Here is a 17593-nt window from a genome sequence, read left to right as displayed (position 1 = left end):
GGAAAGACGCTGTCCATCGATGAGGCTATCACGCAAGGTATCTTGGTTAAACAACTAGCTGACAACTTTGCCCTGCATTTCAGTACTGCTGTTGAAAAAAGTGTCGTTGACTGTTATTAAACAGCCTACTATGCCTACAGTTCCAATACGCGACTGAAGAACATATTAATAAAATTATACAAACTCTAATTGCTCGGAAAACACCGGGCCTTGATAACATAAAAGTATCCGACCTAAAGTTAATAAAAAACGAAGTTTCTCCCGCAATAAAAAAAATAATTAACCGGGCTTTATCCCTTTAATGGAGTGGATTAAAAATTCTATCGTAATCAATGTCTTCCGGAGTAAATATACATATTAATATAATTACTACTATCTTATTATTATATATTAAACAATCCATTTCATAGTAGAGCTAGGAATTTTAATTTAGGCTCCGTTTAGGTGTAGTCTATCTAAACTAAAAAGAAAATTTGTAAGTCAACTAAAGAAAAAACTAATAGTGCGCGGCAAAAACTGCATTCAAAACGCTCAGTTGTGGATGTCGAGGTAATGTCGAATTTGGTCTTTATAAATATCGAAACGAAGGCCTGGAGTGACGAACCGTCTTGCCTTACCGAGCACACCAATGTAAATAATTTTAGTTGAAGACGTTAGGTAGGTACAGTGTAGGTGAAATGTTGTCGAGAATGAAACACGTCCTTCGCTTACGTATAAATATCCTCACGACACAATTGAAAACCTTTTCGTTATCTAACAAATCCGGATCGTTATATTTAAATTGAATACAATTTTCCTAAGTTAATTTATGAAGTAGTTGGAGCGTTCAATGTTTTTTTATTTGTTACATTACTTTGTAAATAGACATTTAACTCCTGAAGTAATATCAATACACCCAAGAATTATTCATAGTTATGTTACGTAAATTTAGTTAATTTTATAATATTAAAAGCAAATTTACGTCAAAGAAAGAGTTAATGAAAGTAAACTCGAACGGAAGCAAACTCAGTTCACCACTGAGATCGGTTAGAAACCGCTACTAAAATGAATTTAACTGTCGTGATTTACAGACGCACGTCTATTACTACAGACTTGTACTATTATATTTGCTAATTGGTATTCTATAACTTCTAAATTGATTATGTATGCTATAAAATTGTTGGCCTAGTGATTTCATCGTGTCTTTGCTCAATAATTGACGTCAGGCACCTACTTGCCTACTAAAAATACAATAGATACAGAAATCTGACGCCCAGACCTAACAGTTTGTAGCGACAGTTGAAAAAAAAAATGTTCAGACTCTACTGATTTATTAAATGTACGAGCAACTTACGGAGGCGGTCAAAAACATAATAGATAATGTTTCAAGTTTAAAGTGTTTCACTTAAGGTTGAGTTCCCCCTGTGGGTGGCAGTCAAGGGGTGAACACTTGTTGCCTCAGCGCATAACTCAGTTAGTTTCACGAGCGTACCAGCCACTTGCTCGATGGACTCTTATATGAGACGACTACGATACGATGTAATTGAAATAGATGCATAAAGTATTTTGTTTTACCCATTCATAGAAACTTTCTCTTCCTTGGGAAGGAAGGGAAGGAACATTTCAAGATTTTAGAAATATAAACCCTTAAATGTGTTTGTGTTTAGGCACAAAAATAGAAATAAAAATTACGATAAAACTTGTTGCTCTGTATTTTGATCAAACCTCATTGCCACTGTTAAGGTACTCCAGATTGTTAATTTGAGTGTAGTGGAGGGTCGCTATAGCTGTAGGTTGGGCCGTCCTATCGGCTGATATAAACGCATGCGAGCCATCTATAGCGCGTGATACGTCTAATAAGTGTTTCGAAGGTTAGGCTAAAATCTTTCTTTGCTGGATAGTTTGGGGTGCACTATTGGTGCTACTATACTAAGTATAGACTAAACTGTATTGTTGTACATATTTTACAAAGATACGTGATACAAATTAACTTACAATTAAATATACACAGAGCGTTTCGTACAAGCATTCTGCGCAAGAGATGTTGATGGAACTAGAATAGATAAACGCGGTCGCCTATAGAAGTTAGAGAACTATTAGTTGGTGTGCTGTGAAACGCTAATTTAAAATTGTTTTACTAACTAATACAAAAAAATGTTTTAATTCATTTGACAACAATTAACGTGTAAGACGGGAAGTAAAAGAATACAAGTATTTTCTATAGTATAAGTTACAATGTAGGTATTCTAAAATACTTTACAATTACGATGAACATAAATTTTACGTAAATAATAATAACATTAAAAATTTCACACATCTAATTATGTCGAATGTTAAAATCGTTAATATTAAAAGCGCTTATACTTGTTGTTCACTAATTATAAGGCATAGCGTATTAACTCTGTTATTGTATTACATTTCCTCGTGTTGGAGCAAGGAATTTTTAATAAAATTACGTAATTAATACTGGGAAAGGTTCACGATTAAACATTAATAATCATTTTTGTTTTGTCTTAAAGGAAATTTATTAACTCGATTACGATATCTGTGGCGTTAAATACAACGCAAAGAATAAAAATGGTGGCAATTGACTATGAATAAATTAAGATATTTTGCTACTTATTTTTCTATGTTGGTGCTAAGCCAAGGTTACCATTAACATATTAAGATTATACTTCCTAATGATTTTAAATTATGGTATTCAACAGTTTGATTATCAGATTTCCCTTCCCTTAGATTTTTCTCTTATTTGACTGTAAGAAACACATTTAAAACTTTACATAATACAATACAATATTAGTACGAGGAAGTAAAAATATCATTTGTATACATTATGTAGTACGTAGTTGATTCGATTCTATTTGATAACATCAATTATAATATTTGCATGATGGCAGATTACTGCTACCTTGATGTGGGACTCCCTTAGAAAAAATCCAAAAAGAAAACTACTAAACGCAGTCCTCAGGGAAATAAAAACGATTTTATTAAAAAAAACCAACGATTATCTAACGTAGATTATTATTTATACTCCATTGTTTCACGAATGAGCGTTTTTCAAGGCAATTTTTGCCGCGCACCACCGCTATGTGGAACCAGCTGCCCACTGAAGTATTTCCGAACCAATTCGACTTAGGGTCCTTCAAGAAAATAGCGTACAAATTCTTAAAAGGCCGGCAACGCACTCGCGAGCCCTCTGGCATTGAGAGTGTCCATGGGCGGCGGTATCACTTAACATCAGGTGAGCCTCCTGCCCGTTTGCCCCCTATTTTATAAAAAAAAATGCAGTGAATTATGAATATAAATATGCAATTAGAAAATTATTTCTAATGAATGTTTTCTCAATATTTTTGGCAGTTTCTGTAAAAACTTCAATCACACTTTTCCTGAAAACCTATTCGTATTCATATTCGTGATTAGCACAACCTATTCACTATAGGGTACTTATTAATGGCGTTTATGCGTGAACATATAAAACTCATAATTGTAATCTCTCTCGGTTTATATCGATTAAATATTGTTTGTCACCTTGAACTTAACAGAACACAGTTATTCTTAATTCTCCCTTATCCGTGGGCTTGACTGATCTCACGCAATAAATTCACCTTAAAATCAGGAACCATTGGTTTTTCTTTACTGAATGAGCCTTAATTTCCTTAGCGAACAGTTCTTTGTTGAGTCATTTGTTTTACTTTTAGGTTAAATCGATTTAGTATGAACCATCACGTTGTGTTACGAGAATCAGTCGGTTTTCTTCGACAATTTTCTAGATAGTTTTTGTAACAAAATCTTTAGACTTCATTGCTATATTATGTGCGTTACAAAATTTGTTATATACCATTATACACTTTTAAAATCTTTGGACAGTGGGTAACTGTTTTTTTTCTTATATATAACTATTATGCCGTGCGATCATGTAGTACACTGTTTAATAAGCACTACGGAAAGACCTTTAGTCCTATTGCAGGCTTATATTGCACTATTTAGTACTCGTAAATAAAGTTTTATCAGAAGTCTCCCTTAATATACTCCAAGTTTTGTTGCCTTATTTTCAGCGGAGCCATTGCCTTTGTCTCCCTGTCTAGTGACTACGACTTTTCCAGAATCTGGGGTGCTGCCAATTGCTGCTTAGACGGCTGAGTGTAGAAGTCGCCATTACATTGTCCATAGAAACTAAATCTCAGTTTAATTTAATTACTTACTAGGTTTTTTGAAATAAGAAAGAAAATAATAATAATATCTATAAGGTCAGTTAAGCCCTATTACAAAATGTATAAACTCCAATTTCCTTGTATCTTCATTTTAAAATATTCCTTCATTTTCAATCTTAGCGGACTAGATAAGTTGAAGATTTAATTTTCTCGGCGGATGTCTGCAGGAGGTGGATATTACAGCGATAGAGTAAGGTGAGGTGATAATTATATTTAAAATACTGGGTGAGAAAATTATTTTTAAGTAGGTCGACCGAGAGAGTTTATTATATAAAGAAAAACATCATATCGTCATCATTCTTAAGTAATTCGACAATTTAGATTCAAAGTTTACCGAATCGAAAGCTAATAAAGCTTCCTATTGCTTTATCAATTGGCTCGTGGGCTACAGTGAGCTTAGAGTACGCCAAGAAATCGTGCTTGCAATGTACTTAATCAAAATTGTTACAGCACAGTACTACAGTGCCGGCTACAATGTATTCATGTATTTATTTGCATTCCATAACGTTACAAAAGATGTTTATGAGGCTTAAAGCTAAGTACAATATTATGGACCCTGTTAGGGCACAGCAAAAGAAGGCATTACAAATCCTATATAACATAGCTAATAGCAACACAATAAAAAATAGCACATAAAACTTCACACTCCAGGCTAGTACAAATTACATAGAATAACATTTTTTTATTTATTTAATTTTGTATATTTAGGGATTAATAATCATGAAATTAAGCTATATTTTTATCTTCTAGGTACTCATTAACGCTATAATAACATTTACGTATAGGAAGTTTTTTTAGTTTGTTTGTAAATATATGTATCTTTTTTTCATTTCTTAGTGCCAGGTGCCTGATGGGTGCGTCAGAAGGCGAGATCCTCCGCCGTAGTTCATGTGCCCACAGCTAGGACTAACATTCTAAAACTTCACATATTAATTGGCGTATTACATTAGTCAACGCATTACATACGACCTTTTTTATTGTACGTTGTGTGAACTGACAAATTTCGTGTGTGAATGCATTCTTGTTGATTTAGAGTCCTGTTAGGACAGGATTGTGTTTTTGTAAATAATTAAATAAGTCATTGAACAACTAATAATAAAAATTAATACAAAGATGAATCTCGAATGTCACATTAAATTTTAAAACTGTATTTATGTAGTTATTTATTTTACAAGGCACATTAACGAAAACACATGACATACACAACATGATACATGCATGTGCATCAATAACAAGTGTTCACAACATTTAAAGAGAAACATTACAATGACAAAGAGAAAATAACTTAAACATTAAAAGTAAAAGACAAACCAGACCAAAAAATATTACAAATAATACAATTGTGCAATTTAACATTTTAATATATTTCTACTATGCAATTGTCACTACTGGTCACCAGTATATTCTATTTTTACTGGAAAGAGGAAAAATAAACATAATGTAATAAAAATAAAAATTTGATGGACACATTACTATACTATACTATACATGGACACATTAATATGTGTATGATAATAATAATGATTGCATATGGTCTAAATTATTCAGTGTTTAGATTGAATCATTTAAAGTGTTTGAGATTAAAGATAAAGACGCGGCGGCGGGTCTGATAATTATTTAGATTGTTGAAATAATAATGTATGTACTTATTTTATTATTTTACAGGGCGTTCAAGCATTACGTAACGCATTTTTAGTTCTTTTGTTAAACGTTACGATGCGGGGCGGGGATTGAATTACGCGTTATTGTTAGTATTATTTTCCTCATTTCAGGACTTTATACCACATAATGATAAGTTTTAGGTTTAAAGAGTCACTGGAGTTGGGCACGAAACGTTTTACTATTGGAAACAGAAACGTTACGGCGCGTTTCATGGGGGAAGGGTCAAGAAACTCCAAAAATTGCATGACGTAATACTTTAACGCTCCCTTATACACCTATTTTATTTAAGTATAGTAGTTTTTTGTTCTAGATACATGGTGTTCACATATAAATATCAAACCAATGTGTACAAAATATTGTAAATACTATTTTAAAAGAGTAACTATGGACTTTCTAGCCCATTCTTCATATGAAACTACCTTTTGGAAGGGGCAACTAGCTTTTTTTATATTTTGAACTTTCAAAGGTACCTTTTCAATAGGCCTAATTGAAATATATGATTTGACTTGGACTTGGACATATTATACAAAAAGTAATTGTTTATGAAAATTTGCATTATATATTATATATATACTCTATTATTTAGGTATCCTTCAGCCTCTTTCGGTCAAATTGTGTATTCCCTATGATGAAAAGAGACGGTTGAGTGCAATTGGAGAGATTTCGTTTTAATGTTAATAGACGATTGTTGCATTGTTTTCAGCGGCTTTATCTTTTATGTTGTTACCATTCACTGGTTGCAAAATGCTGGCTATATTAACGTTAGACAAATAGAAGTTATAGTAGGATATTTACTATAATTATGAAAAGTGCACGTAGATATAAGATATAGACGCCTCTTCTTTGCTATAAATATCCTAGATCTATAAACGTCTAACGAAATACCTGTAAGGAAAAAATCTATTTGAAAATTTGTGGTAAAAATTGAGTTGTGACTAAAAAAGCATTCTGCACTCGTAAGATTAGTAGAGAGGCGGAGAGGGTTGGAATTTAAAAGATGTGTTAAGGCCAAATTCGAACTTCACTTATATATCTTTACCACGTGCAAATTTAATTTTAAGATTTCATGTATGAAAAGGAAATGTAAAATAAACAATGAATTTAAAGTTAATATTGTTTTCTATATTTCGTACTTCTTTTGCCTTCTTTTTTAGATTATTATTTTACCACGAGTTGCTTGAAAGATTAAGACTTTTATAGGCAGGGACTCTTTGTGTTTATAAATAGAACCTAGGGATATAAATGTTTTATTATGAGTTTAAATGTTAAATTTTTCCCGCGTTCGCGTGAAACGATATTTTTGTCATTGAGTCGCTTTTAGTTTCCTCTTCATATTTTATTCCGTAAATTTGTACGTCAATGTCATGTTTTACAAAATTTAAACAGTTTTTAAAGCACCTAGATAATTTGAAATAAGCTGATACATTTAAAAAATGTCGCGTTGATAGAAGAGTAAACATTGAACAGTAAAAATATATTTTATTACGATTGATAATTATGTTCTAAAATACATATGATATGACGGATAATTGCTATTAAGCTAGTCAGTACATCAAAGGATGTTGATCTACGGCCTACGTATATTTCGTAGCGTTGCTACGAATTTAGGCGTAGGTGGTCGTCTACGCATCCAGTCGGTTTATTCACCGTCTGCTTCTAATATTAATTTAATTGTATTTACCTCGTGGAAAAGTGTGGATGGATTCCTTAAAAGTGCCAGAACAACGTTAAAAGCACAGTGATAGCTTAGAATATAACATACAAGTACTATTCTAGAAACATTTTATTATCGTATTTCAATGCAAACCACATCATAGAACCGCTTTATACTCAAGTGTCTTTAAGAACTCGACATCAACTATACCCCAGTACTTTTTAAAAAGACGTAAACTACTGGTATTCATAAACTAGAAAAACACGTGCCCTCTATTACTACAGTACTACAAGTGTTTAAATATATTTAAGCGACTAAAATTAACTAAGTTATAACTTTAAATTTAAAAACAAAATTGTTAAGTGCCTATTTGATATCTAAGCCGCTGTTTTGCTTGTAATTGTATTATTAATTGTAATACAGGAATGAAAGCTTGTAGCTGTCGATAGATCAATATGTATGATGTGGTTAATTTTAATAAATCAGTAAAATAAACAATTAGATAATAGTTTTTACACAGAAGATATAATTATATCAAGTTATAGTAGGTATATAAGAGCGATGTCGCTGGTGTCAGCTGCCAATGTCATTATAATATAAAAATCCTAAACCGTTATATGGTTTATTTTATTTGCCAATATTATTTTAGTTCTACAAATTAACAAGTATTTGATAGGCTTTATTATTAAAGTTGCCAAATAAAATTACCCATATAACGGTTTTGAACGATAAAAAAAATGTGTTTATTCATTATAAGTACATATGCACTACAATGTGTAAGATTTGGTAACTTTTTTAAGTAAAAAATACCTGTGTCAGGGTTCCCAGCTCTTCCATAACAAACTTAATTATAAATTCTAAAAAATATATTTATATACAATTTAATTACATGTTTTATTTATTTTTGATTTATCAACTTTGACACACACGCCTGAGTGCATGAAGTAGTGTGTGGGTGCAAATTTGTGAGGGAGTGAGTGAATTAGTGAGCGAATGAATAAACTACATACAAGGTCTCAGAAGCAGCTCTAACACTGCGTAGGGTGTGTTCATAAGCAAGTTCTTTAGTCGTATTTTTAGATTGTAGACGGTGAGCGGGTAGATATTAAGCAGTCTATTTAATAGACAACTAATTTGACTTTTATGTTATTAAATTATTATGACAATAGCATCTGATACCAGCGACATTGTTCCGATATGTATTCTCGCTTGTGATACAGCTTATTAAAAAAAATTGTTGGCTGATATAAATAATTAGAAAGGAATTTTAGTTAGTAGATAACACCAGCCTAATCCTACAAATACAGAATATCTGTAATTCTAGCACCCACTCATTATTGGTCAAATAGCAAAAGCTCAAACAAACGAGCACCCAATTACTAATAATGAACAATTAATTAGTGAAACGGTTCTTGGAAATTCATTTACCATTTTTCGCCGTTATTCAGCATTATATTGATTTTCATTCAGTACTCTTTAGATCTATCAACTCGTGGATAACAAATTCTTATTATGAAAATATATTTTTGTAAGTTTTAATATTAGCAGTGTTGGCCTAGTGGCTACAGCGTAGGACTCTCATCCCTGAGGTCGTAGGTTCGATCCCCGGCTGTGCACTGTGTTTCTTTCTATGTGCATATTTAACATTCGCTCGAACGGTGAAGGAAAACATCCTGAGGATACCGGCATGCTATAGACCCAAAAAGTCGACAGCGTGCGTCAGGCACATAAGGCTGATTGACTTGACAATTAGATTAACAAATGATCATGTAACAGATACAGAAATCTGAGCCCCAGACCTAAAAAGGTTGTAATACCATTGATCTTCTTAAATCTTTTAATATACCTATGTAAATATTGTTAAGACTATTATGTTTAGTTACACAATAAGAATTGTACACTGCTTAATAACGGGAGCGGTATTCGTTGTTAAGTTTATGTATCCCAATAATAAGTAAATAATAATAATAACACAAAGATCAAGTATCTGATGAATTAATTTTTGTTTCGGTCATTTGGGTGATGAACGCTTGACTACCAACAAATTATACACCAAACAATCGCAAAAATGAGTCGTAAAGTGAATTTTTTTGTTAACACAAAGCTAGGCTAGTAATTCCTTGCAAGGTAAAATGTAAATGTTTTTTAATAAAATCTATAGCAAGGTACGAGAATTGTCGATAAATAAATTCAAATTCAGCTAGTAGCTATTCTAGTAAAGCTTCTTGCTAAAGCCTATTATAACGGAAATATTATTTAAATGATCGCTAGGAGGAAACTTGCAACAGTTCTAACTGAGATTTTAATTAGTGAATAAATGAAACTTACATTGGCTACTGACTGAAGAATATTTTTTAAGAAAACACCCTAAAGCATGTCGATTTACCTACTAATTCCTTTCTGCTTTTTTTTATAGAACAGGGGGCAAATGTGTAGGAGGCTTACCGGATGTTACGTGATACCGCTGCCTATAGACACTCTTAATGCAAGAGGAATCGAAAGGGCCTTTAAAGAATTGGTTCGCTTTTTTCTTAAGGGACCTCGGATTAGTTGGGAAAGACTTCAGTGGGCAGCTGTTTCCACATATTAGCGTATGTGGAAACGTAACATAATTTGACAATAATATTCAAAGAGGTCGCCTTCTTTCGTTATAATAGTAGATTCATTTCGTTTTTAAGAGTCATATGAACGTGGTTAGTTAATAAAAGAATATCATACAGAGAGCTAATTTACTTTGGTCTTATCGCCCGTCGCGAACCAGATAGCCAACCAGGCCAAGCTGGCTGTCGTCGTCAAGGTCAAGGATACCAATAGGCTGTGGGGCAGATCGACAAGTCACGATTGTCCTCATAACATCTGCGCTAAGAGAAGCTATTGACATAACAAATAAAGACAATCACTAGCAGGCACCTTACAGTGACACAATCTTCAGCAATGAAGAATATGACTGAGAAGAAGTCATACATAACCATCACGACATAATTAATACATGTTTTTTTTTAAATAAAATTACATTTAAACACTATATCAATATTCTTTTAGGTAGCTGTCTCCCCTTTTTGGCAAAGGCCAAAGTAAAATCGATATAAATATTTACTTACACGAAATGAATTGGGAAATAAAAATTATCTATTTTATTTTGTTATATGCTTGAAACATGTATTGTATTATATCCTATTTAATAAAAATCACCAGTGTATCCCACGCCTTATTGTGTAAAAGGACTCAAATCTACCTCGCAAAGCATCGCTCCCAGTTGCCCTGTAGCCGTCAGGGAAGACGCGCGCGCCGGCAAAATAAATAAAACAATTCTTGCTTTAGTGATTAAAAAGCTATCCAAACAGTGAAGTGAAAAGAATATTATTTTTGGATTTATTCACGGTGAGTGAATGTTACCTGTTGCTGCTTTAAACTACATTTAAACGCTTAGATTTATGATCGATAAATTTAGACCTTATAGATAATTTTGAATAATAATATTTTAAATTTATGAGGAAGTGAAAACAACACTAAATTTTTGTTTTGCATTCATTTGATTTTTATGTTTGTATACATATTGCTTGCATTTAAGGATAAGTCGAAATGTTTTTTTTTAAATTATTTAACTTATAGGCTTTTAATAGAGATTCAAATATGTTTATGGAGTTATGTATCTCTACCAATTGAGTGTTTAATGAAACATTAATTAATAATTTTGTTAAAGTGAGAAGACTAGTCTTTTATGCTTGGCAAACAGAAACAATTTCTGTTAATCGAATCCTGGACTTCCCGAACCGATAAAAACAAAGCCGCGTTCGAAGTTTCAACTAAAACGAATCAGTACGCTTTAATCAAGCAATTAATTTATCCAACCTAGGATAACTATAAAATGTTACGCAAATCAATGTGAATCTTTGATACAATTAATAATCAATACATCATACAGGCTCTCAGAATGTCATTCCATGTTTCGAAGTGTGTCTTAAATATTGTTTGATTTTAATAAATCACGGTATTTAGATATATTGTAAAATAAAGTCCTGCCTGCGATAGGCTCCAAAACGATTCCTAGAATTTTCAAGCAGTCACCAATAAATCTTTTAGATATGATTTGTCAAGGTTTACGGGTGACCAGTGCGAAGCCCGGGTGGGTAGCTAATCGAGTACAGTAAACGCCAATATAACACGGTACTTTTATAACGCATTTTCATATTTTGCGATTTAAGTCGCTCGTATAACACGACCATTTCCCTGTATAACGCGGGGATTACACACGTTATATTTATGTACTGTGACATTTATAATGATTTGTACGCACTTATTTTATTCATAACATAGTATATTCTTAATATTCGCTCTTTATAATATTCAAATTCGCTTTAACGGGAAAAGTTAACCTTGTAATCTATTTCATTTTTCGTAGTTTCCTTACATTATATATGTTTATATATATATATATTTCTACTGTACGTGTGTATGTACGTGTCACTGGACTCTTCTCAAACAGCAGAACCGATTTGAATGAATGAAATTTGTATGCGTTTGGATGGCGCCCTGGATGGTTTAGAATGATTTACATTATTTGATATTTTTTTTGTATGTTAGCCGTGAGTACAGGACAATGTCTGTCGAATCCGCTGGAATATTATAAAGTATATGAGTTAGGTAAATAAAGACGGTTTGTTGAAGACATAAAAACAATACCATTCAAGTTTACGGTTAACGTTACGTTCCGATGTCTTTATTAGAAATTTGAGTGCCTTTTTTACATTCTTTTTATAGTTTTTAATTAATATTTGTATTTGTAACGCAAGAGAACGCTACGGTTCGAAAAATTTAGAAGAGGCCTTTGTTGAGTAACAAGCTGTACACAATAACAATAAATATAGAACAGTTGACTTTTATTAATTCCTATTTTACCATTCTAACAACGCTCTGTATCATCTTTATCTTAACAAATTCAATGAACGGAAATATCTTAGTGGAGAATTAACAGAAACTAGATGGCAATGATACGACAAATTGTGACCCGCTGATCGATCAATCTTTAATTGAATGTAACTACAGTGGAATATAATCATATGATTGGGAATTGTCAAGTGTGAATATAACGAAGATTATAGGTATACAAATGAGCTTTTATGCTGTGCTCAAAAGTTTAAATAATTCTTGAGTTAAATCAATATTTTATTATTGCTTGTAATAAACTCAAGGATTTCAGAAATTACACCATAAGAATACTGTCATATCCCTGAGTTTACAGACTCTTTTTGTTACTATAATTTTTTAAAACAAAAATGCTAAGCCGAATTAATGATGTATATAAAATACCTATTGTATTGAATGAACAATAGTTACGACAGCAATATAAGAATCAAGTTGAAAAGGATTTATTATATTAAAGTGAAACTTCTTCATCGGTGTTGGAAAAAAAAACCGCCACATTTTTCGGTTACGCGCTATATTTTTCTTGTCCCTACCACGGGAGATGATTGATTCGAAGAGATTTGAAGCCAATAATAATAAAAATATATAATAACGATTACAATGACACTAATTATTCTATTACAATTAATGAAATTCTGTAATAATCTTAGTGGTAATGAGGTAAAATGAAATAATTGTATTATTTGTATTCATGTTTATTATAATAAAAGCCTTTTGTTAAACTTTATCTAATTTAACTTTATTTAATTAATTTCTGTAAAGTTGCATTAAGTAGATCATTTTTCGAAAAATAAGGCCATAAAGACGTTTCAATTGTTTCGTGTGTACACTGTGTACTAATTTTTTGTATTTGTACATCTTTACGTTAGACTTCATTAACTAAGCCATGGAAATTCTAGTAACAAAACAACATTTTCTTCGGTCTTACAGTCTTCTGATGAACTGATGTTAATTGCTTTAAAATTATTTAAAGAAATAATCCTAACATTACGTCGATATAACGAAGTTGTCAATATAAGAGGATACGGTCTCCTACTTAGGTAACACTGAAAATGTTCAGAAAATGAAAAACGGCTTAATGTAGAAAGTTGCCAATACTTTTAATGTTCTTCGAAGTAATCTCCGTTCCTCTCTACACATCGTCGCATTCGATAGAACCACTGATAAAAGCAGTGGGCCCATTCTTCCTTATGATCCTCCCGTGGTTCCCTATTCTATGGTATATTCATACGCTGTCAGCATCTTCAGCGCTCGTAAAGCGAATACCTCAAATGTTATCTTTAGTTCTTGGGAATAAATGAAAGTCGCTGGGCGCCAGGTCAGCACTGTATGGCGGATGACTCATTATCTCGACACCTGCCATAGTAAAATATTCAAAGGTATTACGGAGTGTGCTGAAGCATTGTCGTGATGAAGGAGGATCCTGCTACGAGGGCGCTGCTGTCGAAAACAGCGACATACCAGTCTGCAGTAACTGTTCTTTCATCTTCTAGCACAACTGTCGCGAAATGACCTTTCCATCCAAAGAGTGAGGCAATCATATTTGTTCCTTTGCCTTAGTTGGCCGATCCTCGAAAGGAAACACCCTCTGAGCTGATTGTCTTTTGGTTTCGGGTTGAGCTGAGGCCCAGACCAAGAAGACATCACCATTGGTGTTTTTGAAATACATAACGTATTATGACATACATATATGTATTAAGAAGTTTTAGATATCACATGCATTGAGAGGTATGTGGAAAAATGTCTTACGTATTAGAACGAAGCCAAACTTTGTTGTAACAAAGAAATGGCCCCACAAAGCATTATTCTACCAAAGCCCGTTGAGTTGTAACCAATGATAACTTAAAGTCAACCCAGCATATTTATCTAGGTATGTTAATGCTTAATATTTATACAAAGCTCAATAGTACAACATTAATATTAAACTAAAAATAATATTGAAATCTGACGTCCAGCGTTCCACAAACTCCTGACTAACTGAAGTATCAGTACCTCTAATCTAGAAAAGAGCGACCAATTATTCAAAGGCCGGCAACGCACTTGCGAGCTGTCTGGGAATGTCAGTGTCCATGGGTGGTATCACTGAACATTATGTGAGCCTCCTGCCCATCTGCCTCCTATTAAATTAAAAAATATTCATGGTATAATGTACCCTGTGTCCACGTTAGTAAATACAACGTTTTGATTGCGTTTGTATCCACTCACAATTTGTCACGAAATGACAATTATTTACTAAATCATAAACCTGATATGAAAAACTAATTTAAAACAAAACAATTGACTTTCAATACCTGTCAACATTCATTTAGTTAATCCAGTACGTACAGAAGACATACAGAAAAGAGTTACTCAAAAACGCTTACATTAATTTTGTTAAAACTTTTTGGCTTCTAATGAACTACTCAGTCCATTTTAGTGCATTTATTAAAATGCTATAATTACTTAAAGTTTTAATAGAAACTGCGAAGCCCTAGCCGAACAAGATTTGACAAGTGGCTTTTTGGAAGTTTTGATTGATCGTTTAATTATAATTGTGCTTACTTCGAATCTCTGGGCCTAACTCTCGCCGTCAAAAACGATATGAAAAATTATATACTAATAACTTATATACTACTATATAATAGGTATTAATAAAAAAAAAACTTTAATTGTCTCCCTGACTCAAATTATCTGTAATATTAATTATAATTACTCAGTATTGGACTCAGATTTCATGTTTCTGTGTTGTGATCATTTTGCTGTGTTCATCAAAGTCAAATTCAAATCATTTATTTCAATTTGGCTTATTAAAATGGCACTTTTGAAACCTATTCAAAAAAGTCTAGTTGCCCCTTCCAAAAGGTAGTTTCATATGTGTAAGAAACTCCTTACTTCTGAAACTAACGTCGCGAGCCGCAAGTGCGTTGCCGGCCTTTTAATTGGTACGCACTTTTCTTGACGTTTTTACGTTGGAACTAATATTTAATTCATAAGTTGGTTTCTTAATATTGAATTCATAAGTTAGGTTCTTATGAATTCAATATTATTTTCACATTTATATTTTGACATTATTCATAAACGTATTGAAACGTTTTCGAGTCATATATGAAAATCTGAATAAGCTTCAAAATTCTATAAAATCGTATATGTTCAATGTCGACACCTCTGTAACAATACCTCTAAACAATGTGAAAACGCCAGTACATAATCTATTTGTGAACTAATCTTGTAGGTGTAATGAGCTATTATCGGTGTGCTTGTATTCTTGAACCGCGAGATTGCTTATTCAAGGGCCTTTAACACGTTTTACGTTTATTGAAGATAAGAAATTTAACACATACATCACGTATGTACATATTTCTGTTAAAGCTTGAATAAAATACAATTTTAATTTTATTATTATTATTACAATTTTAAGTTAATTATCGCATTACCTGTGTGGTCAATATACGACAGACCTTCTGATAAATACAATAAATTAATGGTGCTAAAGCTTTTTAGGTCTGGGCCTCAGATTTCGTGTCATGATAATTTGTAAATTACACGGGCAAAAAGTCGAAACATTCTATTTTTCATGTCTATTTTACATGATAGACAGAAAGTCCATTGGTGTACAGACGGGAATAGAACCTACGACCTCAAGGATGACAGTCGCTCGCTAAAGCCACAAGGCTAACACTGCTCTTGCTGATATATAATAATATTGTAGTTTGTCATTAAATCGCATTTTTATTATATTATGATATATTAAAGCTTATCCAAACTATGAATGAACTTGTAGATTTTGAGATACATGATGTATTTTTATATTTTTTTTAATGTTAGTGCATTAAAGCCTAAATCTGCATAATAAAGCTGCAACGGTACAAATTTTATCATTGCACGACGTTCCGGGCCCCAATCGATACTCTTATCCTGCGATAAACTATTTTGATTACAACTTATTGATCTGATTTAACCAATTTGGAAATTGAGTGATACTTTTGGCTTATGCTCTTCTTCAGTCGCACTTTTCGTTACTGAAGGTCGTGTTAGTGGCGCTGCACAACTTCCTCCACTATCCCCTGTCTTTGGCAAGCCTCTGCGCTTGGGTATGATGGGATAGTATCGGTCTATATTTAAATATATCGTTATATATTTGATCGGTCCAGCGATTATGAGATCTGCTTCGTGGTTTGGTGGTATCCACTCTGCCAGTCACGATGAGGTTTTTTTAAATTGTCTGGACCTCTATGTTAATTGATGATAAATACCAGTGGCCACGATTGGCCTTAGATTTTGTATCTTTTTAAGGATAATTCGTTTTCTCAATAGGCATGTAGGTGAACAGCCTTCTATGCCGGATATACGCCGGCGATCTAGATGTTTTTCTTACCGGTTTCCTCACGATGTGTTAAATGTGGATATAGAAAGAAAAGCCGAGACCCCATGCCCAACCTCTGGGTTTCGAGTCGCACCCACTAGCTAATGGCTTTGATGATATATACAAATTTATTGAAATAGTCAAGCCAAGTCATTTATTTCATTTAGGCATTTTGGAAAATCAAAACAAGTTAAAAAGAATTGTCTAAAGCTTCATACTTACGTTTTAAAAATAGTTTTAACATTATTTTGTATGCACTGATAATTCATTTTAAATAATATAAACTAATATAATTAACGTAACCTAACCTAACCAAACCTCAAAATAAAATATTATAAGAGTTTAGGTAAGGTTCCGAATGTAGTTCCGAGCGTTCCCCCTTTGAATAGCGAGAATAATTCTTTGTCCGAGGTAGCTGCCAGGTCTTCGGTCTCCTGTGATGTCGACTAACCTTAATCAACCTGCATTGATTTGATATTAATATATGAATACCATGTATTTAGAACAAAAAAAACTACTATACTAAACAGTGTGAGCTACGTCAAAGTCATTTCTTTTTAAAAACAAAAGAAAAATAAAAGTAAATATAAACCTATATAACTATAGTTAGATTAGCAACCAGTTGATTTTGTCTAGTTTAATTGTCCGTGGAGCATGACCAGCATGCTTCCAAGCATTTTTATCTTGAATATAATCCTCTTATGTAATATTATATTACAATAATACAAAAAGTATTTTTTAGAAAGAAGTTGCTGATCGTATTTCACGCTTAGTTTAACGAATTTAATGTTCATAATCTCGAAACCAAATATCAGAACG

At 32.6% G+C, this 17593-nt stretch overlaps 1 protein-coding gene across 1 annotated transcript in view; it reads left to right on the top strand.

The window, feature by feature from the left end:
- Positions 1-10852: 10852 nt before the first annotated feature.
- The window catches only part of LOC123707113, a 55412-nt gene continuing 48671 nt past the window's right edge, over positions 10853-17593 (top strand). The window contains exon 1 of the mRNA XM_045656910.1: positions 10853-10887. The gene's annotated coding sequence lies outside the window, so the exon portion shown is untranslated. The remainder of the gene's footprint in view (positions 10888-17593) is intronic.

Source organism: Pieris brassicae, chromosome 3 (genome assembly GCF_905147105.1).
Source record: "Pieris brassicae chromosome 3, ilPieBrab1.1, whole genome shotgun sequence".
NCBI lineage: Eukaryota > Metazoa > Arthropoda > Insecta > Lepidoptera > Pieridae > Pieris > Pieris brassicae.
This window is presented reverse-complemented; position numbering and strand designations above follow the sequence as displayed.